Source organism: Ranitomeya variabilis, chromosome 2 (genome assembly GCF_051348905.1).
Source record: "Ranitomeya variabilis isolate aRanVar5 chromosome 2, aRanVar5.hap1, whole genome shotgun sequence".
Classification (NCBI taxonomy): Eukaryota; Metazoa; Chordata; class Amphibia; order Anura; family Dendrobatidae; genus Ranitomeya; species Ranitomeya variabilis.
Genome location: NC_135233.1, coordinates 947,016,760 through 947,040,989, shown reverse-complemented (window position 1 = coordinate 947,040,989; position 24,230 = coordinate 947,016,760). Strand labels below are relative to the sequence as shown.

The window sequence follows — 24,230 nt, the reverse complement described above, 5'->3', positions numbered from 1 at the left end:
TATCATCCAATATATATCTTGAAAGTCAGATTATTGAGTGTCAGGCAGTGGGACCCCTACCAGTCTCAAGTCAAAGCAAGGGAAGTTTCCGAAACTGACTGTGATCATGTATGTGTGATCACATCTTCTTTCACAAAAGTCTAAAAGTACTTGTTTTTACAATTCAGTTTTCCATGCTATACTATATTCCAAAGATAAAATATACCTTATATAAACAGGTAAGTAATAAATGGAGCCTGTGAGTAAATGTAGTCTGGGGGCAGACTGTAACGGGATGCAGTAAATTGCCAATTGGAGCTGGGTGAATAACAATGTGTTAGATTGTGTAGTCATATCAAGTGTACCCCTGTGCTATAAGGCCAAAGTAGGGGCTTGTTCTTCACACGTCAAGCATTTCTTGTAAGAGTACTATCCATGATTTTGACAGATAGCACTCGCAGCTATGATATTATATATGCAAAAGGGAGGGGGGAAAAAAGAGATTCATTCATTTTTGGAGTCGTGGCCGCTCTGGTTCTGCTATAATTTTAATGTTGTTTTTTTTCTTTTGGGCCAGCAAGGGTTAATGTGTATTTCCTTGCTGGCAGCTGCTTTGTTGCTGGTCAGCTGATGTGGGTGATGACCACTCCCACCATCCTTTATATAGTCACATGACCATCAGCTGACTGTTGGTAATAGAGTTATTCTATGAAGACCAGCCTGGAGTTAGGAGCTCTCTGGTGTCAACGGTGTATCTGCTGCTTCTGTGGAATTCGGGTTCCTAGTGCCGTATCCTCTGCAGAGTCAGTAGCTGAGTATTGTTTTCCTCATCTTTATCTGTCCTGTGTTTGTCACTTCCCTTGTGTCGATACTATCTCTGGTGAGGTAGCATCCTTCACAGCCAGTGCACTAGCCAGGGTATATTGAGATGACAATTAGGGACTAGGCACGTGACGGCGGCAGGGGGAAGGACCCACAGGTTGGCACAGGTTGGAGTCAGGAAGTGTCCCATCCCTCGCTCCCTACTGTTAGGGCCTTCCTCTTCCTATTCCATCCCGTTGTTGGTGTATGTTGTGCCGTCCACCGGACTTACCCGTGCCAAGCATGACAACAACTTTTTCCTATGCTATGGGCATGTGCACATGTGCATTTTTTCCTCCGCAATGCAAGTCTTTAGGTCTGTGATGACAACCAAGTGTAGTCTGATTCTCACAGACTGTCAGAAAGGAGATGATGGAGAAACTTTTTTTTCCCTCCATGTACAAGAAAACCTGATGACACTCGGGCTACACTGTGATCAAATTCTGAGCAAACTCTTATTAAAATAATTGGAGTATACTGATTGTCCCGGACATGATCTGGAGTTTCTGCATTAGGTCTTGACCAGAATGATATATATTTTTGCTTTCACATACTGTATACAAAAACTAATTGGACACTAAATTCCATTAAATTGCATACAACTTCAGTTAATATTTGTTTGTTTTCATAGCAGAGTTTTAAGAGTAACCATATATTTAAAATTTATTTTAGAAACAAATCAATAGTACACATGAAAACATTTAACTTTGTAGTATATCAGAGGAATCTGTTTTTTCTCTTCTTGGACTGATCTTTCACTCTCAATTCTCGGGTAAAATCTGCATTTAGCAAAAACAGATTTTCCCATTAGGCTGGGATCACACATACGCGAGATACGGCCGAGTCTCGCAGGTGAAAACCCAGCTCTGGCACCGGCACTCCGGAGCGGAGCGTACGGCTCCATGTATTGCTGTGCAGCTGCACGCTCCGCTCCGGAGTGCCGGCGCCAGAGCTGGGTTTCACTGGCGAGACTCGGCCGTATCTCGCGTATGTGTGATCTCGGCCTTACTGAGATAGTAGATGGCAGTTGGTGCTTTTAAAATTGAATGGAGAAAGAGGAGCAAGAGGCCAACACAGACAGTCTGCTGCAAGTTCTCTTGAAAAGATACTTATAGTTCTCCTTAGAATTTTTAATAGCACCCACTGTCATCTTCTATCTCAGTAATGAGAAAACTAGTGTTCACTGAAGACAGATTTGGTCTGTAAATTGAGAATTTTGAGAACTAATGATCAGTTCAGGAGGAAAGAGAATATTTTTCTGATAAAATATTTTACAAAGTTTGTTATTTTCACGTGTACTATCAAATTCTAAAAAAAAACGAAATACAAATAAAACAACGGTTACTTTGTGAGTTCTCTGCAAAAAATACAGTGGGGCCCATTCTATATTTTAGGTGTAATAATATTAGTAATAACCTTTAGTTATATAGCGGCAAATATTCTGAAGAACTTTAGAAATCAGAGGTTCTTATACAACAGTCATTCGTAACATACCGTAGTTAAAGATAATATAATAATTAAAGCAAAAATAATGGCGACCCTGCCCGTGAGAGCTTACGATCTAGAATGAGGTGGGGTGACACAGAGTACTGGGGCTTATTTACAATGATGGTCTAGTCATCTTGAGGAAAGGGGGATTGTTGAAGGTTGCACAACCATGTGGTAGTAGAATACTGTAACCTTCCCTGCAATTTTAGGGCTACATTCCAGCAAATGGAGTTGGGGAATTGGTCAAGAGTGATGGGGTCCTCAATGCCTGGAGATACAGACCCTCCTCCTCTTCACTACTTTTAGCATCATGTGTATATACCAATGTCATCCATTGCCAGATAACCATACCATATGGTGCCTAATTACTATCAATTCTAAAATGTATTTTTTTAATGCATTTTGTTTGGATACAGAAGTACTGTAAATGTCTAGAAATAATGTAACTATTAAATGTAATTAACTAGTGTCCTAAATCTCAGGGACATTGGCACCTAATTTTACGGCTTTCCCACCCAGCAGTCTCATGAAGTTTCCCATCACAAGATGTCTCTTGTTTGTTGAAATGATTGCAGTATGTTTCATATAATGTTCTGTAGAAATTCCTAGAGGAGTTTTGTTAATGAAATGTTAATATCCAATTTTAATGTAATAAATTTGTTTAAAAAACTAAAAATACCACAAACTATCTCAGCAATAAAAAAACAACAACATTTCTTTGGCATACGCTGTCAGTAATCTTCATGTGCACGCTAATCCCATGTGCTTTTGTTTTTCCTATTTTTTCTGCACTCTTAATTTTCTTTGCATTTTCACCATATGTTTTATTATAAAAAGAAAAGGCAGCAGAAAGCAAATAGTGCTGGTCTTCAATACAAGCCGGATACAGATATAGCAAAGGTTATTATGACTCATAACACACCATCTTGATAAGTTATTGATTGATGCCAAGTTAAGTGTCAAATGATACTTTTTTGTGCTGTGATGATATCCCTGTGCAGTGTTATCGGTGTCAATTTAAATCTCTGAGATAATACCAAGTATTTCCTTACATCAAACAGTAAGTGGTTACAGGGAAGGAAGTAAAAACTGAAAAAGTTAAATTGGCTGCTTGGGAATTCGAAGTTGTGGTCACTATTCCCTCCTTGTACTAGTCTGTTTAGCAATGCGTTGGCAATCATTTAACCCCTTCCCATCATTTGCTGTACATGTATACTGCAGAGGACAAGGAGCTCCAGCGAAGCTATTGACATATATTAGGTAGTAAGTGAGCCGCCTCAGAAGCAAAGTCCATGCTATCAGCAGTGACTGTCAGTAGATATGATACAATGTCTGCATTACACCCGTGATCAGACAAGTGAAAATTCACATCTTATGGTGGGACTAATTAATCAACTAGGCCTAACCAATTTTTATTGATACAATAATATAAAACCATATATAAAATAGCACAAAATGTCTCACAAACTGGAGATGCAGACCAATTGAGAAATGCACAAAAACGGCTTGCTGGAAAGTTATAGGGGGATAAATAAAGTGCAAGTGCTAGCTAATCCCATGAGAAAAATAATCCTATGAGAAAATGTAAACAATGCCTGATATGTGCATACATCGAAGACAAAGGGATAAATGCAGATGGGAGTGTAGGAACAAGGCACCCTGGTACCGCTATTTCTTTACCTGTATGGATTGGATGGGTTGTTATCGACATCTGGTGAGAATTACATTTAAATAGCAGCTTTAGAAACATATTTACTTAGAAACTTGGTGACGTTTTTAATACTTATTTTTACACGCTGTGAGTGTATGTATATATAGACAAAATACAGTTGGCAGGTGCCAGCCTGCAGGTTACAGCCCAGTAACCTAATAATATAAATAGAAAAAAGCAGGCAGCACACTAGGAATATCAAAATAGGGAATACACTTTTAATTTGTCATGTCTGCAAAAAAAAGCAACTTTTTGAAACCCCTAAAAATTTCTAGTTTAAGCTATTATCTTTATAGATCACATGCTTAATGAGAGAAAGTCCCCCTGTGTGCAATCTAAGTGTCACATGGTCTGTCTATTTATACACACCTCTAACCAAACAGCACCATGAAAAGCAATGAGAGCTCCAAACAAGTAAGGGACAAAGTTGATAAGTACAAGTCAGGGTTGTGTTATAAAAAAAATCCCAGTATCTGATGATGCCCCAGAAGACCGTCAAATCCATTATCATCAAATGGAAAGAACATAGTACCACAACAAACCTGCCAAGAGAGGGCCGCCCACCAATGCTCTCAGCTTGGGAAAGGAGGGCATTAATCAGAGAGGCAGCACAGAGACCAAAAGTAACCCTGAAGGAGCTGCAGAGTTCCCAAGTTGAGACTGGAGTATCTGTCCATATGACCACAATAATCTGTACACTCCATATAGCTGTGCCTTTATGGAAGACTAGGCTGAAAAAAACTGTTACTTACATGCAAAAATTGTAAGGCTCATTTTGAGTTCATGTGGGAGACTACCCAAATATATGAAGGAAAGTGCTGTGGTGAGATGAGACCAAAATTGAACTTTTTGGCCACTAAGGTAAACACAATGTCTGGTGCCAAACCAACACAGCTCATCAACCCAAGAACAACATCCTCACAGTAAAGCATGGTGATGGCAGCATCATGCTGTAAGGATGGTTTTCAGCAGCAAGGACAGGAAAAAATGGTCCGAGTCGAGGGGACAGTGGATGGTGCGAAATACCGGGATATTCTGCAACAAAACCTGTTTCGGTCTGTCAGTGATTTGAGACTGGAACTGAGGCTTCTTTTCAAACATGACAATGACCCAAAACATACTGCTAAAATAAACATTAACTGATGCAAACCTTAACCCCTTAATCCCATTGGACGTTCTATCCCATCGAGGTGACTTGGGACTTAATTCCCAGTGACGGGATAGTATGTCCAGCCGATCGTGGCCGGGTGTCAGCTGACTATCGCGGCTGACATCCGGCACTATGTGCCAGGAGCGGTCACGGACCGCTCCTGGCACATTAACCCCCGGAACACTGCGATCAAACATGATCGCAGCATTCCGGCGGCACAGGGAAGCATCACGCAGGGAGGGGGCTCCCTGCGTGCTTCCCTGAGACCTTCGGAGCACAGAGATGTGATCGCGTTGCTCCGAGGGTCTCCTACCTCCTCCTTGCAGACCCTGGATCCAAAATGACCGCAGGGCTCCTTCCAGGTCCTGCAGAGAGGTGGCTTGCAAGCACCTGCTCAGAGCAGGTGCTTGCAAGCCTTCTGCAGTGCCTGTCAGATCGCTGATCTGACACAGTGCTCTGCAAAGTGTCAGATCAGCGATCTGACACTGTAGTGTGATGTCCCACACTGGGACAAAGTAAAAAAGTTTTTAAAAAAATATTTATATATGTAAAAAAATAAAAAAATAGTAATTTATAAATAAGGAAAAAAAAAATATTGTTTCAATTTATAAATTTCTTTATCTAAATAAAAAAAAAACAACAAAAGTACACATATTTAGTATCGCCGTGTCCGTAATGACCCGACCTATAAAACTGTACCACTAGTTAACCCCTTCAGTGAACACCGTTACAAAAAAAACGAGGCAAAAAACAACGCTTTATTATCATACCGCTGAACAAAAAGTGGAATAACACGCGATCAAAAGGACAGCTATAAATATCCTTGGTACCGCTGAAAACATCATCTTATTCCGCAAAAAACGAGCCTCCACACAGCATAATCATCAAAAAAATAAAAAAATTATAGTCCTCAGAATAAAGCGATGCAAAAATAATTATTTTTTATATAAAATAGTTTGTATTATATAAAAGCGCCAAAGCTTAAAAAAAAGATATAAATTAGATATCGCTGTATTCGCACTGACCCGAAGAATAAAACTGCTTTATCAATTTTACCAAACGCGGAACAGTATAAACGCCCCCCCAAAAGAAATTCATGAATAGCTGGTTTTTGGTCATTCTGCCTCACAAAAATCAGAATAAAAAGCAATCAAAATGTCATGTGCCTGAAAATGGTTCTAGTAAAACTTCAATTCGTCCCGCAAAAAACAAGACCTCACATTACTCTGTGGACCAAAATATGGAAAAATTATAGCTCTCAAAATGTGGAGACGCAAAAACTATTTTTTGCAATAAAAAGTATCTTTCAATGTGTGACAGCTGCCAATCATAAAAATCAGCTAAAAATCCCGCCATAAAAGTAAATCAAACCCCCCCTTCATCACCCCCCTTAGTTAGGGAAAAATAATAAAATTTTAAAAATTTATTTATTTCCATTTTCCCATTAGGGTTAAGGTTGGGGCTAAAGTTAGGGTTAGGGCTAAAGTTAGGGTTAGGGTTGGGGCTATAGTTAGGGTTAGGGCTAAAGTTAGGGTTAGGGCTGGGGCTAAAGTTAGGGTTAGGGTTGGGGCTAAAGTTAGGGTTGGGGCTACAGTTAGGGTTGGGGTTGGGGCTAAAGTTAGGGTTGGGGCTAAAGTTAGGGTTAGGGTTGGGGCTAAAGTTAGGGTTAGGGCTACAGTTAGGATTGGGGCTACAGTTAGGGTTTGGGCTAAAGTTAGGGTTGGGGCTAAAGTTAGGGTTAGGGTTGGGGCTAAAGTTAGGGTTGGGGTTTGGATTACATTTAAAGTTGGGATTAGGGTTGAGATTAGGGTTAGGGGTGTGTTGGGGTTAGGGGTGTGGTTGAGATTAGGGTTACGGGCATGTTCGGGTTAGGAGTGTGATTAGGGTTGTGGTTAGGGTTGGGATTAGGGTTAGAATTGAGGGGTTTCCACTTTTTAGGCACATCAGGAGCTCTCCAAACGCAACATGGCGTCCGATCTCAATTCCAGCCAATTCTGCGTTGATAAAGTAAAGCAGTGTTCCCTCCTTTCTGAGCTCTCCCGTGCGCCCAAACAGGGGTTTACCCAAACATATGAGGTATCAGCGTACTAAGGACAAATTGGACAACAACTTTTGGGGTCCAAGTTCTCTTGTTACCCTTAGGAAAATAAAAATTTGGGGGGCTAAAAATAATTTTTGTGGAAAAAAAAGATTTTTTATTTTCACGGCTCTGCGTTATAAACTGTAGTGAAACACTTGGGGGTTCAAAGTTCTCACAACACATCTAGATAAGTTCCTTGGGGGTCTAGCATCCAATATGGGGGTCAATTGTGGGGGTTTCTACTGTTTAGGTACATCAGGGGCTCTGCAAATGCAATGTGACGCCTGCAGACCAATCCATCTACGTCTGCATTCCAAACGGTGCTCCTTCCCTTCCGAGCTCTGCCATGCACCCAAACAGTGGTTCCCCCCTACATATGGGGAATCAGCGTACTCAGAACAAATTGAACAACAACTTTTGGGGTCCAATTTTCTCCTGTTACCCTTGGGAAAATACAAAACTGGGGGCTAAAAAATAATTTTTGTGGGAAAAAAATGATTTTGATAAAAATGATAAGTTCCTTAGAGGGTCTAGTTTCCAAAATGGTATCACTTGTGGGGCTTTCAATGTTTAGGCACATCAGGGGCTCTCCAAACGCGACATGGCATCCCATCTCAATTCCAGTCAATTTTGCATTGAAAAGTCAAACGGCGCTCCTTTCCTTCCGAGCTCTGCTATGCACCCAAACAGTGGTTTACCCCCACATATGGGGTATCAGCATACTCAAGACAAATTGCACAACGATGTTTGGGGTCCAATTTCTTCTGTTACCCTTGGGAAAATAAAAAATTGGGGGCGAAAAATCATTTTTGTTAAAAAATATGATTTTTTATTTTTATGGCTCTACATTATAAACTTCTGTGAAGCACTTTGTGGGTCAAAGTGCTCACCACACATCTAGATAAGTTCCTTAGGGTGTATACTTTCCAAAATGGTGTCACTTGTGGGGGGTTTCAATGTTTAGGCACATCAGGGGCTCTCCAAACACAACATGGCGTCACATCTCAATTCCAGTCAATTTTGCATTGAAAACTCATACGGCGCTCCTTCCCTTCTGAGCTCTGCCATGCTCCCAAACAGTGGTTTACCCCCACATATGGGGTATCAGTGTACTCTGGAAAAATTGCTCAACAACTTTTGTTGTCAAATTTCTCTGTTACCCTTGGGAAAATAAAAAATTGGGGGCAAAAAAATAATTTTTGTGAAAAAATATGATTTTTTATTTTTACGGCTCTGCATTATAAACTTCTGTGAAGCACTTGATGGGTCAAATGCTCAACACACATCTAAATAAGTTCCTTAGGGGGTCTAGTTTCCAAAATGGTGTCACTTGTGGGCGTTTTCAATGTTTAGGCAAATCAGGGGCTTACCAAACGCGACATGGCGTCCTATCTCAATTACAGTCAATTTTGCATTGAAAAGTCAAATGGTGCACCTTCCCTTCCGAGCTCTGCCGTGTGCCCAAACAGTGGTTTACCCCCACATATTGGGTATCAGCGTACTCAGGACAAATTGCAAAACAACATTTGGCATCCAATTTCTCTTGTTACCCTTGGTAAAATAAAACAAATTGGGGCTGAACTATTTTTTTTGTGAAAAAAAGTAAAATGTTCATTTTTTTTAGACATTCCAAAAATTCCTGTGAAACACCTGAAGGGTTAATAAACTTCTTGAAAGTGGTTTTGAGCTCCTTGAGGGGTGCAGTTTTTAGAATGGTGTCACACTTGGGTATTTTCTATCATATAGACCCCTCAAAGTCACTTCAAATGTGATGTAGTCCCTAAAAAAATGGTGTTGTAAAAATGAGAAATTGCTGGTCAACTTTTAACCCTTATAACTCCCTAACAAAAAAAATTTTGGTTCCAAAACTGTGCTGATGTAAAGAAGACATGTGGGAAATGTTACTTATTAAGTATTTTGTGTGACATATCTCTGTGATTTAAGGTTATAAAAATTCAAAGTTGGAAATTGCGAAATTTTCAAAATTTTCGCCAAATTTCCATTTTTTTTCACAATTAAGTGCAAGTAATATCAAAGAAATTTTACCACTGTTATGAAGTACAATATGTTATGAGAAAACAGTGTCAGAATCATCAGGATCTGTTGAAGCGTTCCAGAGTTATAACCTCATAAAGGGACAGTGGTCAGAATTGTAAAAATTGGTCTGGTCATTAACGTGCAACCACCGTTGGGGGTTAAGGGGTTAAAAAAAGAAAGTGAAATACCAGGTTGTGAGGTAGCGAAATACGAAAAGTGCTAAGGGGATAACTACTTTAAAAAACCAATGTATATGTATATTATTTTTATTTTTGTTTCTATTTTTTTTTTCTTGTGCTATAAAATATAAAATCTAATTAAAAAGTGTTTTTATATTAAACTTGTAAACATTAGGGAGCAGTTGCTGACATTTGTCATGAAAATGTCAGCATGATCTGCTCATGTGTCTGACATCATTCCTCTTCCCTTTCTGAGTGGTTGGAAAAGGAGGAGGAAGGATAAGGTTTTGTATCACAGTGTGAAGTCATTTTGTTGGTGCCTGCAATGTGATACTGAGATGTGGGCAATGCCATTCAGAACAGCTGGCAGTCAGCTAACTCAAAAAAAGCTAACTTTTTGGGGGGTATATTTACAGCATTCATTGTATGATAAAAGTTACCTGTTGTCATGATTCTCCAGGTCAGTACGAATATGGTGATATCAAACTTGTGTTTATTCATTTATTTACACTAGAGTTGAGCGACTTTTACTTTTATCGGATCGAGTCGGGTTTCGCGAAACCCGACTTTGTCAAAAGTCTGGTCGGGTGAAATCGGCCGATTATTGTGAAAAGTCGGGGGCCGACTGAAACACGAAACCCAATGCAAGTCAATGGGGAATCAAAGTCGGACTCGGCAGTGAGTGGAGGACAGGAAAACACCTACAGTGCCCATTTTAATGCCAAGAGCATCAATTCTTATTACTTAAGCTTGTCAATCTTAATTTACTTCATAATAATAGTTAGGCATTGAAAACTGGGGGTCATTTGGCTAAAGTTGTGGGGGGTAGGGCTGGCTCAAGATTTTCGTGGGCCCAGGAAACGCAGAATACGTCACGGCGGTGAAGCAGGGAGAGGTAAGTATTTCAACTTTGCAAGTGCTGTGATCCTGAGCAAGCAGGGGGGCCCACTCATTGGCACTGGCACAGGGCCCCTCATAGTATGGCGGTGTGTTTGACGGCAGGTGGTGCCTCCCACCGGCAGAGACACTTTTGCGTACTATGAGGGGCCCTGTGCCAGTGACGTCGCCAACGAGTATGCCCCCCCCCACCTGATAAAGGAACCTGCACTTTCATCTGCAACTTCCTCTTTGTCCCCGTGTAAGGTGGTATTGTATGCAGGGAAGGGGAACCTGACTTTCAGCAGAGTCAAATTCTGGCTGTGTAGAGTGCAAGGGGAATGTAGTGGTCTGGGTCAATGTACCAGCAGACTCATCTAGCAGTGGCTGGGCAATAGGCAGGATGAGGAGGAAACACAGATATAGGCCCAAATAATAAAGTAGGCTAAATGCAGTTCAAAATTGGTAACAGGACTAAACAGGTGGCATTGCTTTGTTCAGTGGAGGAAAACTGTAATGAGTAGCAGACACAGTTAGTAGGCCCAAATAATAAATTGGGCTAAATGTCTGCCAAAAAATTGTTCATAAATAAACAGGTAGCATAGCTAGGTACAGGGGTGGGCTCCTCTGCTGAGTAGCAGACAGTGGTAGTAGGCGCAAAGTATTAACTGGTCTAAATGGAGGCCAGGGTCCCTGTATATTTTAACTATCATCTATCATTTCAACAAATTTGTATTGTCCGTGCCATTGAAGTTTTTAACAGCACAGACTACACAGTGGTGGAGCAGGGAGAGGTAAGTATTGCAAGTGGTAGAGCACTGTTCGAGCTGGGGGGAACACTCTCTCGTGGGTGGCGGTACTGGCACAGGGCCCCTCATATTACGATGGTGTGTCTGACGTTGGCTGTGCACCACCACCGTCAGTACCAGCTGGCAACCACCGCCCACGGGCTCTTCCACCAGACTTCCTCATTTTTTGGAAAATCTAACCAAAATAACAACCATTATATGGTACTGTAAAACAAGGTAGAAGGTGTATATAAACTTGTTGAGAATTTGAATCTCACTTTCTTGGGGGGAGACTGAACCAAAAGTCAGGCCCTGTGCATAAAACAACACAGTGGCAGAAATTGGCTAGCTGACATACGACAAACTAACAGAACTGAAGTATATCCACTTTGTGAGAATTTGAATGTCACTTTTTTTTTTTTGGAGACTGAACCAAAACTCAGGCCCAGTGTATAAAGCGACACAATGTAAGTGGCAGAAAGTGGCTGGAAGATATATGAAAAAATCCAAGGACTGTAGTACAATTTCAATCTCCCTACAATGATCTCAGGACAAGTATGGCAGCAATAAAAAGGACTAGTGCACACAAAAGTGTGGACAAATAAACAAGATAACTGTGCAGGATTTTTGCTTTTAAAAAAGCAGTTGGTTTGCACAGCAGCGTGCAAACAGCAATGCAGCTATCAGGGAGCCTTATAAGGCAGCCTAATAAGCTACAGAGCTGATGCACAAAAATATACCCTCCATTGTCCCTGCAAAAGAAAGGTGGTGTTGGACAGTGGAAATCGCTACAGCACAAGCGGTTTGGGGGTTAATCTTCCCTCCCTAACTATATCCCTTCTTCTGATGAAGCTGCAGCAATCTCTCCCTATACTAAGATCGGCAGCAGTAAGATGGCGGTCGGCGTGCACGCCCCCTTATAGCCCCTGTGATGCCGCAGAAAGCAAGCCAATCACTGTCATGCCCTTCTCTAAGATGGTGGGGACCGAGACCTATGTCATCACGCTGCCCACACTCTGGGTCCTCCTTCATTGGCTGAGAAATGGCGATGAACGCGTCATACGAAACGCGACTTTAGCGTGGAGATCGCCGACCGCATGGCCGATCCCACACTAGGATCGGGTCGGGTTTCATGAAAGTCGGCGATTTTTGAATTTGTCCGATCTGTTTCACTCAACCCTAATTTACGCTACTGTTGAGAAAGAAATTAAGTTAAAAAAAATTAGTTTTTTTGACCCGTAATGTTTATATTTTTCTATAGATAAATATGTGTGTTTTGATCGCTTTTTATTACAGAAAAAAATGGGAGCAATTTTGATTATTTTTTTGTTTATGGCATTTGTCATAAGCATTAAGTAATTTTATATTTTATAGTCTGGTCATTTATGATTGCTGCAATTCCAAATGTTTTTTCAAATTAAATGTTTTTTTTGTTTTTTTTAATTGAATTTTTTTTATCTTAAAATTGAGAAAGGGGCTGATTTGAATTTTATTTTTACACTTGGTATTTTTACTTTATTTTTTTTCCTTTTCTTTTCCTATCTTATTTTTCCTTACTACTCAACCTCTGTGCACTGACTGCACTGAGGCTCATTCCAATAAATGGATGTCTGCATGTTGGGTCTGCAATGCTCATGAGAAGAGATGAGTTTCTCACCGGTAATTGCATTTTATACATTGAAGTTTAATGTGCAGAACACTGTAGCAGTGACAAAGTCATTTCTTCTGATGCACTTTGCAAATGTATCAGTAAAGCCTCATTCAGACACCCATGCCCCATCACCCATCACGGACATCTAAATAAGGCTTTACACTGACTCAGCAAAGCTCCGTCAGTGTCTAGAGCTCAGTCTGGTTCGGAGCACAGCAGCGTGATGATTACAATACTGAACGCAGAACACTTCGGGTGTGAGAATACATTGGCAGCCTGGTATTGTACTAGTAATTCCGGGCCACCGACTTGTTCTTACCATTGAAAGAAGTCACTATGATTCTTCCAGAGGTGAGAACAGGTCTGTGGCCTGGAATTAGTTGTGCAATACCAGGCTGCCATGTTCTCATCACTGTTGTCCTAGAGCCCGGACTTCTTCTAACAGGGATAAATTGTAGCTCAGTGCACAACGCTGGGCTACGGTAAGATAGCGCCTGACTCCACCTGCGGCAATGAACTGGGCAGCCCATGAGTCATGCATAGTTCGCTGCTGGGGCAGGCGCGAGAATAGCAGATGGGATCAGGTGCCAACCCCAATCTCCTATGGTCTGCTGCATCTGTATTTGTGGGGTTTAAGTTTCATTCTCTGTTTACACACCAGCAAATAAAAATCACAGCGGCTGAAGAAAAAAAAATTAAACGAAAGGTTAATATAGTACATTTGTGTTGTTTTAAAAATAAATGTTCATGTAATTAATCATTAATAAAAAAAAAGTGATATATTTTAAAACCAAAACCTGTCCCACAAAAAATAAGCCCTCATATTGCTATGTTCACAAAAAATTAAAAAAGTTATAAATCTTTGAAAAAAAAAGGAAAAATAAAAGTTTGAAAATGAAAAATCACCTGATCATTAAGAGTTTCAAGGAAATCTGTCAGCAAGTTTTTGCTATGTAATCTGAGGAAAGAAGGAGATAAGGGCTGAAACACTGAATTCAACGATATGTCACTACTTTTGACTGTGTTGTTGTCTACTTACAATTAAGGTTTTATCACTAGGAGATAATCACTGCTGGACTACATGAGTCCTGGTCCAACCACACCCTCTCCTCTGATGAGCTGCTCACTGTCAATAGACTTTCTGAGCTCTGCTACATCTAAAAACTGCTTGTGTCAGAATTGCTGCACCCAGTAAACTGAGTGATACATAGTTGGAATCCGGGCTATATTATGAAACTCTCAGAATAAATAGCAAAAAGCTGCTGACAGATTCCATTTAACAATTTATAGGGTGCATGTCTTCGGAAACATAACCTGGACACTATTTATTTGGCATTAAAGTGGCATCCTTGAGATTTTTACTCAGCGCAGTAATTCCTGCTTGTCACCATAGATGAATTCCATGTATTAGCAAAATGGAGTCGCTTTTTGGGAGTTTCTGCTCTTCCGGCACCCTTGGGACTCTGCAAATGGCACCCACAAACCACTCCAGAAAAATCTGTGCCCTAAAAGCTAAATGGCAGGCCTCTTCTGGGTGACGCCATGTGCCCAAACAGTAGTGTACAGTACGACCATAAATATGGCATTAACATACTTGGGGAGAAATAGGACAATACATTCTGGAATACTTTTTTTATTATTAGCCGTGGTAAAAATGAAAACATTTTTACACTAAATTTACTTATTGTTGTAACAATTGTAATTTGTCATACAACCCAATGGTAAAGAATTCAGTACAACAACTGTGGGGTAAACAATTTCTAAGTTTTGGACAAATACTGAATATTCATTGGTCCGTGTTCTATCCGTGATTTTTAAGGCTAGATCATAAACCTAGTAATGTCTATGGAGGTGTTCACATGTTAATTTTTTTTGCGGACTGTGCATCCATGCAAAAATCATGAAAACTTGTCCATTTTTTTACCGGCATTACAGATGAAAATTACATAAAAAATGTCTATAAGTCCGTGAATATCAATGACAGGACATAGATGAGATCAGTGTGCAGTCTGTGTACTGTCCACCTTCAACATTGCAAAGGATAGGAGAAGATTTGCAATTGATTAATTTATCCATATGTGAAAATTACTGATGAAACTCTGATACAAAAACTGACGCAACAACCAAATAATGAAACTCGGATAAAAAACAATGACAACACTTGTAACAATTGTGTGCGTATGTGTGCAAACACAGACATCTGAATGAGGCCTCAGGTGGCAAGGGGTTAATGATGCACATGTCCATGTGGGCCAAGTGATGTGTTGTCCAGAAAGGGAAACTGTCAGCAGATTTTTGTTACCCCATCAGGGAGCAGTATAATGTAGGACAAAAGACCCCGAATCCAACAATGTATCACTTAGTTTACTGTCTGCAGCAGTTCTGACACAATCAGAGCTTTTAGATTTAGCAATACAGCAGAGCTGAGGAAGCTAGCTCCGCCCACACCAGGCTCTCAATGTACAATGTCTACAGACAGTGAGCTGCTTATCAAAGGAGGGGGGTGGAGTTGGACTTGGGCTTACACATTGCTCTAGTTCAGCAATGCTAACTTCCTGGTGCTAAAGCAATCATTACAAGTAATCAAAACCTCAGAGCTTAATAAGAGAGGCACCAAATCTGTGTCTTAAACCCTATAGCATGCTGTCTTCAATTACAGCAAAAACCTTCTGACAGTCTCCTTTTAGCAAGGTCACAACATTATGCAGAGAAGTAAATAAAGGATTTATTGAACCAAAATCTACTAGGTACCAATTATTCATGGTAATGTGGTCATATGAGGACACCTGCAAGTTTACCCAAGCTGACCCAGGAAGCAACTCCATATGGGAACATATTCAATGCAGGAAAGAAAAGCTGCAGTCTAAAGTGCTTCACATATGAACAACATTTTATTAGTACACACAAGAAAAATGACATAAGAGGGACACAGGAGGTTCTTTTCCTGGACTGACTTCTTTTTTGGTGCTATTTATAGATTTGTTCGGTCTGACCATTATAATAATACTTACCATATTTATGGAGATTTGTCCACCTCATGTTGGGGACTGATGTTTAAAATGTCTTCAAGAGTGTGAGATTGTCAGCAAGCACATACTATCTACTTCTTTATAAGGACTTGTGCACTGCCTTTGGCTACTATGCTAATAGAGCGCCCGCCAGGGCCTAGGGGATACTCGGTACTGGGCCCGGTGGTCATTAAAGGGGTAGTCAAGGTGGCAGTGACCTGGTCCGTGGCCCTGGGCATCCAAGTTAAGGTCTTTAAAGGGGTTGGTTTGAATAAGGAAATAAAGAGTGTTCGTGACGCCACTTGTGGTATTCGGTCAGGGATGAAACTGGACCCCTAAAGTTATTGTACAATTTGTCCTGAGTACGCCAAAACCCCATATGTGGGGGGAATCACTGTTTGGGCGCACGACAGGGCTCGGAAGGGAAGGAGCGCCATCTGACTTTTTGAATGAAAAATTGGCTCCAATCTTTAGTGGACACCATGTCGCATTTGGAGAGCCCCTGAGTGCCTAAAGATTGGAGCTCCCCCACAAGTGACCCCATTTTGGAAACTAGACCCCCCAAGGAACTTACCTAGATGCATAATAAGCACTTTGAACCCCCAGGTGCTTCACAAATTGATCTGTAAAAATGAAAAAGTACCTTTTTTTCACAAAAAATTTCTTTTAGCCTCAATTTTTTCATTTTCACATGGGCAACAGGATAAAATGGATCCTAAAATTTGTTGGGCAATTTCTCATGAGTACACCGATACCTCAAATGTGGGGGTAAACCACTGTTTGGGCACACGGCAGGGCTCTGAAGGGAAGGAGCGCCATTTGACTTTTTGAATGAAAAATTGTCTCCAATCGTCAGAAGACACCATGTCGCATTTGCAGAGCCCCTGTGTGCCTAAAGATTGGAACTCCCCCACAAGTGACTCCATTTTGGAAACTAGACCCCCCAAGGAACTTATCTAGATGCATAGTGAGCACGTTGAACCCCCAGGTGCTTCACAAATTGATCTGTAAAAATGAAAAAATACTTTTTTTTCACAAAAAATTTCTTTTAGCCTCAATTTTTTCATGTTCACATGGGCAACAGGATAAAATGGATCCTAAAATTTGTTGGCCAATTTCTCCTGAGTACACTGATACCTCAAATGTGGGGGTAAACCACTGTTTGGGCACACGGCAGGGCTCGGAAGGGAAGGAGCGCCATTTGACTTTTTGAATGAAAAATTAGCTCCAATCGTTAGCAGACACCATGTCGCATTTTGAGAGCCCCTGTGTGCCTAAACATTGGAGCTCCCCCACAAGTTACCCCATTTTGGAAACTAGACCTCCCAAGGAACTAATCTAGATGTGTGGTGAGCACTTTGAACCCCCAAGTGCTTCACAGAAGTTTATAACGCAGAGCCATGAAAATAAAAAAATCATTTTTTTTCCGCAAAAATTATTTTTTAGCAAGCAATTTTTATTTTCACAAGGGTAAAAGGAGAAGTTGCACCCCAAAAGTTGTTGTCCAGTTTGTCCTGAGTACGCTGATACCCCATGTGTGGGGGTAAACCACTGTTTGGGCACATGTCGAGGCTCGGAAGGGAAGTAGTGACGTTTTGGAATGCAGACTTTGATGCAATGGTCTGCGAGATTTATGTTACGTTTGCAGAGGCCCTGATGTACCTAAACAGTAGAAACCCCCCACAAGTGACCCCATTTTGGAAACTAGACCCCCCAAGGAACTTATCTAGATGTGTGGTGAGCACTTTGAACCCCCAAGTGCTTCACAGAAGTTTATAACGCAGAGCCGTGAAAATAAAAAATCATTTTTCTTTCCTCAAAAATGATTTTTTAGGAAGCAATTTTTTATTTTCACAAGGGTAACAGGAGAAATTGGACCCAAATATTTGTTGCCCAGTTTGTCCTGAGTACGCTGATACCCCATGTGTGGGGGTAAACCACTGTTTGGGCACATGTCGGGGCTCGGAAGGGAAGTAGTGACGTTTTGGAATGCAGACTTTGATGGAATGGTCTGCGGGCGTCACATTGCGTTTGCAGAGCCCCTGATGTGCCTAAACAGTAGAAACCCCCACAAGTGACCCCATTTTGGAAACTAGACCCCTCCAAGGAACTTATCTAGATGTGTGGTGAGCACTTTGAACCCCCAAGTGCTTCATAAAATTTTATAACGCAGAGCCGTGAAAATAAAAAATCATTTTTTTCCCACAAAAATAATTTTTTAGCCCCATTTTTTTATTTTCCCAAGGGTAACAGGAAAAATTTGACCCCCAAAGATGTGCAATTTTTCCTGAGTACTTTTATGCCCCATATGTTTTGGTAAACCACTGTTTTGGCACACATCGGGACTTGGAAGGGAGGGAGCAGCATTTGACTTTTTGAACTCAAGATTGGCTGGGATCAATGCTGTCGCCATGTCGCATTTGGAGACCCCTGATGTGCCTAAACAGTGGAAACCCTCTCAATTCTAACTCCAACACTAACCCCAACACACCCCTATCCCTAATCCCAACTCTAGCTGTAACCTTAATCGCAACCCTAATCCCAGCACAACCCTAACCCCAACACACCCCTAACCCTAATCCCAACCCTAACCACAACCCTAACCCCAACACACCCCTAACTCTAATCCCAACCCTAACCATAGCCCTAACCACAAGCCTAACCCTAACCCCAACACACCCCTAACCCTAATCTTAACCCTATTTCCAATCCTAACCTTAATTCCAACCCTAACGCTAATTCCAACCCTAACCCTAAGGCTTCCACACCATTTTTAAAAAAATCTGCAGGTAAAAGGCACTGCGTTATGTGCACCGTGTGCACATAACCTAATTCTAACCCTAACCCTAATTCTAACCCTAACCCAAATTGCAACCTTAACCCTAATTCTAACGCTAATTGCAGCCCTAACCCTAATTGCAACCCTAACCCTAATTGCAACCCTAACACTAATTCTAACCCTAATTGCAACCCTAACCCTGATTCTAACCCTAACCCTCATTGCAACCCTAACCCTCATTGCAACCCTAACCCTAATTGCAACTCTAACCCTAATTGCAACCCTAATTGCAACCCTAACCCTAGTTCTAACCCTAACCCTAGTGGAAAAATAAAAGTAAATATATTTTCTTTATTTTATTATTGTCCCTACCTATTGGGGTGATAAAGGGGGGGTTTATTTACTATTTTTTTTTATTTTGATCACTGTGATAGGTTCTATCACAGTGATCAAAATGTACCTGGAATGAATCTGCCGGCCGGCAGATTCGGTGGACGCACTGCACATGCGCCCGCCATTTTGGAAGATGGCGGCGCCCATGGAGAAGACGGACGGACACCGGGAGGGACACCGGAGCTCAGTAAGTATGGGGAGTGGGATCGGAGCACTGGGGGTTGGAATCGGAGCACGGGGGGTGGGATCGGAGCACGGAGGGAGCGGACGGGAAGAGGGAAGGGAGCGGAGGACAGTAGAGGACAGGACAGAGAGGAGGAGATCGGTGGCAGTGGCAGGGGCAGATCGTGCTCTCCAGCCATGGCCAGCATCGGCCATGGCTGGATTGTAATATTTCACCAATTTTCATTGGTGAAATATTACGAATGCTCTGAAGGGGACACCATCACTTTCAACAGCCAGAGCCATCATAGCCATGGGGGGGGGGCGAAGCCACCCCCTTGGCTGAAGTACCACTCCCCCTGTCCCTACAGGTTGGGTCAAATTACAGTTAACCCTTTCACCCAACCTGCAGGAACGCGATCATTCTGTGACTGTGATGCATATGCATCACAGGTCGGATTGGCACCGACTTTCATGACGCATATGCTGAGTCACAGGTCGGGAAGGGGTCAAAGAGGACCTGTCACCAAGTCAAAAGTGACCAGTTTTTACTCTTATTTTATTCCTATAGCACCCAAGAGTTTGTGTTTTTTTTTTAAATCTGCTTTATGGTTCTAGAGTTGTGGGCCCTTTTTTATTTTGTGCTAATTTTTATGGACGGGAGGCAGTGTCTTTAGGCTACTCTGTGAAATTTATCTATGATCTACTCCCCCTTGATAGAGAAAATAATGCACTTAAAAAAGGCTCTAGAACCGTATGATGATTTTTTTTACATACTGAGCATACTCAGGAGGGATTAATATAAGAGCAAAAACTGACCTCTTTTGACCTGATAACTGGATCTCCTTAAGTCTTTAATTTAAAGTAATCTTCCTAACAGAACTATAGACAATGAACAAAGCAGAGGTTGAGCATGCTCACTTCTGCTCCATTCAAAATGGCGATATGTAAAGCCCTGTTCTCTTGGTTCAGGACCCCCATTCTCAGGATTGTTGATGATTAGTAGTAATGAGCGAGTGTGCTCGTTACTCGAGTTTTCCGAGCATGCTCGGGTGTTCTTCAAGTATTTTGGGCATGCTTGTAGATTATGTTTTTGTCTCTGCAGCTGCATAATTTGCAGCTGCTAGACAGCCTGAATATATGTGGGGATTCCCTAACAAACAGGCAATTCTTGCATGTATTCAGGCTGTCTAGCAGCCGCAAATCACGCAGCTGCGGAGACAAAAACATAATCTAGCATGCCCAAAATAGTCAGAGAAAACTCAAGCAATGAGCACACTCGCTCATCACTAATGATTAGTGATGAGCGAGTGTGCTCATTACTCGAGATTTCCAAGCATGCTCGAGTGTTCTCTGAGTATTTTGGGCGTGCTCGGAGATTATGTTTGAGTCGCCGCAGCTGCATGATTTGTGGCTGCTAGACAGCCTGAATATATAAGGGGATTCCCTAACAAACAGGCAATCCCCAAATCATTCCGCTGCCTCGACTCAAACATAATCTCCGAGCACACCCAAAATATTCGGAGAACACCCGAGCATGCTCGAAAATCTTGAGTAACGAGCACACTCGCTCATCACTATTGATGATCCTAGCAGTTGGACTCCCAGTAAGAGTAAGTTATCTCCTGTCTTATAAATAGAGGATAATTTACAATTCTTGTGGTAACTCTTTAACTAGGGTTATATAATTTACTGACAAATTCACTTTAATGATTTGCACACAAAAATTTTTGTAAATGGTTTATTATCTGGAGAATTTGGAAGTACGCTATGATCTTTTTCATTGCATTGTAGAAATGATATGCTGTATGCAGAATCGCTAGTTTTTTATGGGATACACCTTCATACAGCTCTCCCTCGTCTTCTGCTTGTAAGAGCTAATAGGGAGAAACCAATCCCAAGCAGAAGGCAGGGGAGACTGGCTAAAGCTGCATCACCTAGAATACACTAAAACTCTTTTTGTGTGAAGCTGCATCACACTGAATTCACTGAGACTCCGCAGTGGGGGTTAGCGGACAGCATTGCTATGTCACTGGTTTATCATTGGCTGCCACTATGCAGGACTCAAAGCTGAACAAGTTCGGTGTAATGAGTCACTGTCCCCACTGCAAATCCATAGGCATCATGGTAAATGTAGTCTGGAATGGGGTAATCATATCACAGAGAAATAAGGAATCAGCATGCCAGACAGGCCAGAAATAGCACATTAACTGAATTAGATAAAAATAAGGCACATTCAGGAATCTCTTTACAGGCAAAAAAAAGTGCTGCTTTAACAATATGCACTATAGAGGTTTATATTCCCAAGGATAAGTTGGTGTTTTTCACCTGTAGAAGTTACCTGGATATTTAGCAAACATGTACCAATCCTTCACCTGTGAGCAATGATGGATATGCTTGAGTTCTTTGACGCCTTTGTAAGCCTGTTATTTTGGAAATATAACCTCACTGTACACAAAATAACTGACATGATTCAGTGCTATGATAAAAAATAAGATAATGCGTATTAGGCCACCATACAGGATGCCAGCTGTCGTATGCAGTCACCTGTCAGCCTGCGCCATCAGTGTGCCCTGCATGGAGCAATAGCAAAGCTACAACTAACCTGAATCCTCTGAGCCACAGCTGAGCAAGAGATGCATCAAGCTCCTTGTCTTCTCTCTGACTTAGTGATATTCAGGAAGACGTCTTCAAAACACTGAAACCATTATTAAGCTGTGTAATTAAAAAAAGAGTGTTTTAGTAACGTCTGCCAACTAGCTGCTTAAATGTCAACTACTACAGATGTGCAGAAGGGGTTAGAAACAGGGAGCGGATTGGGAAAGATTTTATAGAATAAGGAAATGTCCAACTGTTCAACCCACAAGTCTATAAAAAACAGAATGAAGAATTTCTTTCCCATGTCTGCTCTTGACCTTTACACTACTGCAGAATTAACTTCCTAGCTAAACACAGAACACATTGGGGGATACAGTCACTCCTAGCTATTGGTGGATCTGATATAGCACGCGTTACATCCTATCATCAGTCTGCAATGCTGTGCCTCTTCACATGAGAAAATAGGATTTTTTACACCAAGTGGACAGGGCTGCCAACTTGACCTTTCATTTTTCCTGGACAGCTTATAAAAGAATCACGGACAGACAATATTTTTTTATGGACACTTTGGAAAACCGTAATAAATCATTAAGATTATAAGTGATCCATGTCTACAGCCCAGAATTCTGACGTGAGACATCAGTTGCGTTCACTGTAACCTGACAAATTATAAATTACAGTAAAAATATGGGTAGAAGTTTCTTTAGCTTCAAAAGAATTACAGACGCCTTACATTGTTTATGGACAGAGCAGAAAACTGCGTTATTTTAATGGACTGTCCAGGAATTACTGGACGGTTGGCAATCCTGCAAGTGAAATGGAAGCAGCTTTCATGAGCTGATCACTTGGTGGACTTGATCATATATGGTAATTCTTTAATGAATGCATATGAAAGGGGTTGTTTGAGTCTTGCATATTGAAGAGAGGTTGTCATCCCCAAGACTCGATATAAGCTGCAAATACAGTCGTATAAGGATTAAGCCCCTATAAAAATCTTCCCTTTAGTTTAGTTTTTACCTGCCTTACAGAAGAAGATTTAATTTCTTATGTAAATGAGGGGGCTTCATTGTGCCTTGATGTGGCCCAGGGCTCAGTTAACCGTTCCACCCGCTGAGTCACTATGCCGCAAACCTCCCATTATGTGTCATGTCGGACGCTGTTCACACTAGGGCGTCCAACAGACAGCAGTAATTCCACTACACGCTCAGTGGCGTCTGCTAGATTTTATCCAGCTTGCTCGGGGTTAATCTAGCTGGTAATCAGGTTGGAGGCTGGGTCACGCCCATGGCCTTTAAATAGTCGCGCTGGACTTTGGGCGTCACCGATTATAGCTTGTGCTTTATGCCTGGTGATTCTGGTCTGGAGTGGTGGTCTTGTTGTAGGAATATCATATCTGGTGGTGTATAATCCTTTGTCATATTCCTCCTTCCTATTTGTATTTGTTTTTGCCCTGTGCACATTATAGTGTTTTCCTGTGTGTCTGCAGCGTGGTGCGTTTTTCAGATTTCCCTGTCTGTGCTTTCTGTGGGGATTGGTGTGTGGTCTCTTCACTGGGTGGCGGGTGGTGGTTTCAGCTTAGGGCTGAAACAGGAGTCAGGGTCAGGTCTGGCGGCCCAGACATGCACACCTTTAGTGTAACTTCTGGGAAAGGGACAGACAGGGTTTCCCTAGCCTGAGGGATATCGCAGGGGCCCGGGTAACCAACCTTAGTCTACCCAGTTCACCCGTGACATTATAATCGGCCCAAAAGAAAAAAATATATATATATATATTTTTTGTATGTCATGGATCCCATGACTTCCATAAACCGCCAGTTGGAGGCGCTGTCCTTACAGGTCACTGAATTGAAGGGGGCAGTTCAGCAACAGGGTCTTGTGGTATCTAATGTGCAAGTGGAAACTGCAGGTAGAGTTGCAGAGCTAAAAATCCCTTTACCTGAGAGGTTTGCTGGGGAGCGCAGTAAATTTGTTGTTTTCCGTGAAGCTTGCAAATTGTATTTTCGTATGCGCCCGCTTTCCTCAGGTAATGAGGCTCAGCGTGTGGGCTTGGTTTTGTCATTACTGAACGGAGATCCCCAAGCATGGGCGTTTTCATTACCTTCTGATTCAGCTGCATTTAACTCAGTAGAGAGTTTTTTCTCTGCTCTTGGACTCATATATGATGATCCTGACAGGTTGGCTCTAGCAGAATCTAAATTACGCGCTCTCTGCCAGGGGGAGCGAATGGCGGAGGATTACTGTTCTGAATTTTGTCGCTGGGCGGTGGACACACAATGGAATGACCCGGCGCTGCGGAGTAAGTTTGTATGTGGGGTTTCGAGAAGGGTTAAACAAGCCCTTCTGGTGTATGAGACTCCTGCTTCTCTAGAGTCTGCCATGAGTCTTGTTGTCCACATTGATCGCCGTTTGCGTCAGGGGGTGCTAGAGACGCCGCCTATGGGGGAGGTTGTAGGTGCACATGAGGTTGCAGCAGGTGAGCCCACGGAGCCTA

General features: G+C 41.8%; 2 protein-coding genes across 2 annotated transcripts in view; one reads left to right on the top strand and one right to left on the bottom strand.

Annotated features, from left to right (window-relative positions):
* MED12L (mediator complex subunit 12L) overlaps positions 1-24,230 on the top strand; it is a 995,158-nt gene that overhangs the window by 260,881 nt on the left and 710,047 nt on the right. The window lies entirely within an intron of this gene.
* The window catches only part of P2RY14 (purinergic receptor P2Y14), a 91,507-nt gene that overhangs the window by 5,192 nt on the left and 62,085 nt on the right, over positions 1-24,230 (bottom strand). The window contains exon 2 of the mRNA XM_077290758.1: positions 21,748-21,857. The gene's annotated coding sequence lies outside the window, so the exon portion shown is untranslated. The remainder of the gene's footprint in view (positions 1-21,747; positions 21,858-24,230) is intronic.